This window comes from Arabidopsis lyrata (assembly GCF_000004255.2).
Source record: "Arabidopsis lyrata subsp. lyrata unplaced genomic scaffold ARALYscaffold_4, whole genome shotgun sequence".
NCBI lineage: Eukaryota > Viridiplantae > Streptophyta > Magnoliopsida > Brassicales > Brassicaceae > Arabidopsis > Arabidopsis lyrata.
In genome coordinates, this window is record NW_003302552.1 from 12,331,482 (window position 1) to 12,334,407 (window position 2,926).

Below are 2,926 nucleotides of genomic sequence, written 5' to 3' on the forward strand. Positions count from 1 at the left end.
CAGATCTCAGATCCGAGCTCCATGCGCTTTGATCAAGAACCTTCCAGATAGAGACCGGGAGATTGCGATGGCCTTTATCAAAGCGCTCGGAATTCGACACAGGAAGCTATCGCTGGAAAACAAAAAACTTCGAAAAAAGATTCATCGAATGCAGCGCAAGGTCACTGCGATATCAAGGGATCTTCACATCCTTAGTTCTCACCCCGGAGAGTGGATTGAGCTCGGAATCTCCGAATTTGCTCGTATCCCGGATTGTATGATGCCAGTTCTTGATCTTGCTGGTCAAGGAGTTCAAGTGTTCTGCTCTCCGGGAGGGTTTTCCTAACTCGAAGTGTGCGAAGATCGACACTTTGTCTTGTTCGTTTGAATAAATGTTTTGCTTCCAATCTCTTGTATGTTCGCATAGCCGAACCTTTACTTTAATAAAGAAATAAACAAAATTTTTATTAATAGCTGAACTCGTTTCCGAGCTGCCTACGTACCCATTTCGGGATCAAGCCACACCGTAGTTCATGTACATAAAAATGCATGTAGCTTTAAACATAAAACTTCTTTAGGTTGATCACATTCCAAGGTCGCTTGACTGCACTGTCTTCTAAGTCTTTTAACCTATAAACACCGTTCCGAACCACTTCGGTAATAATGTAAGGTCCTCCCCAATTAATACCGAGTTTACCGGCACCTTCTTCTTTTTTGTTGTCAAAGACACGCCTTAACACATACCACGAAGAACAGCCTACTTTTAACTTTAGAATTGTAATATCGGGCTGCTGCCTGCTGGTAATTCTGAATCCGAATCAAAGCTTGATCACGACTTTCATTTATGGTATCTAGTGAATCATTAAGCATTGCTGAATTTTCTTCCTTATTTAATGGTGTTTCTGTTCGGCGAAGTCCGGGCACGTTGAGTTCAGCTGGTACTACTGCCTCCATGCCATAAACCAAAGAGAATGGAGTTTCTCCGGTAGGTCGCCTAGGGGTTGTACGATAGGTCCATAGGACGGGTTGGAGTTCTTCGTACCATCCTCCCTTTAGATGATTCAAACGTTTCTTGAGATTGCTCAATATCGTCTTGTTCGCGGCTTCAGCTTGACCGTTTCCTTGCGGATATCGTGGAGTCGAGTAACTGACTTTGATTCCCCAGTCCGCACAAAAGGCATCAAACTCTTGTGAAATGAATTGTGGCCCGTTATCGGTGACTATTTCATACGGAACTCCATGTCGACATATAATATTCTTCCAAATGAAAGTCTTTACCGCCGAATCCTTGATGCCAACATATGCCTCAGCTTCTATCCATTTCGAAAAGTAGTCCGTCAAGACCAAAAGGTATTGTACACCTCGAGTTGATCTGTGCAATGGTCCAATGATGTCCATTGACCACCTCATAAACGGGTACGGGGCGGAGATGGAAGAGAATAACTCCGAAGGTTGATGGATCAATGGTGCATGGAGTTGGCAGCGCTTACATTTTTAGGCAAATTTAACACAAACCATGATCATAGTGGGCCAATAGTATCCCATTCTTTTAACTTTAAAAGCCATAGCTCTTCCTGATGAATGACTCCCACATAATCCTTCATGCACTTCGCTCATGACGATTTCGACTTCGGGCCCAAAAATGCATAATAGGTAAGGGTCACTGACACCTCGTCTATATAACGCGTCCTTTGATAGACAAAATTTTGCGCTAACGATTTTCATTTTCCTGGCCTGCCACTTATTCTTTAGGAGCTCACCTGTCGTGATGTAGTGCTTTATTGGCTCCCTCCAGTCAGCCCCCCAGTCTTTAGCCGGAATTTGGTCAACCTTGTGAAATACTCGTGGCTCTGGCTCGGGATGTTCGTTTGGTTCAAGAACATCCTCCTCGATTAACGGCTCGGTTTCTAATATCGTTTCTGGAATCACATCTTCAGCTAAGACAACGGGTTCCTTGTTAGATGTATTTGATCCCTTTGACTTCCTCCGTTTGTTAGGTGGCGGTTCGATCTCTGGTTCGCCACGGTTACGTGCCGCTGCTCGAGACCTTGTAACGACGAGGGTTTCTTTGTTGTCTTGAATGCTTCGCTCCGAAATGCATTCCACTGGAATAACTCTTTTCAAATCAGGATCTGATGTTGACGCCAATGCGGCAAGTGCGTCCGCAGTTGTATTCTCCCCCCGAGGTATGCGGATTAATTCGAATTTCGAGAAATTTTTAGATAGATCTTTCACCACTTCGAGGTACGCTTCCATTCTTGAGTCTTTGGCTTCATAGTCTCCATTAAACTGGTTAACTACTAACTGCGAATCGCAATAAGCCAATATTTCCTTAGCTCCAACTCCTTGTGCCAATCGAAGTCTGGCAATCAGGGCTTCGTATTCTGCCTCGTTGTTGGAGGCATTGAATAACAATCGGAATGACTATTTTAGAATTTCTGATGTTGGAGACTCCAACTTGATTCCCACTCCGGATCCCTGCTTTGTTGAAGACCCATCTACATGTAATTTCCAAGTTTGGTTCTCCGGTTGCTCTATCGTTCTAGGTATTGGTAGCTCGGTCAAGAAGTCTGCTAAAACCTGAGCTTTCATACTGATCCGGCTTTTGAATTCTATATCGTACTCGCTTAACTCCACCGCCCATTTCGCCAAACGTCCGGACTGACTTGGACTATGAAGTATTGTTCGGAGTGGTTGGTTGGTTAATACTTCAACCGGATGGGATTGAAAATATGGGCGCAGCTTCCGAGCTGAAGTCACCACCGCGAGTGCAAGTTTTTCCATCATTGTGTATCTGGTTTCCGGATCCGTCATTGACTTGCTTACGTAGTAAATTGGTTTGTGCTCCACGCGGTCTTCCCGAACCAAGACTCCACTAACCGCGTGGTTTGAAACCGACACGTACTCAAATAAAGTTTTTCATCCACTTCTGGTTTGGACAGTATAG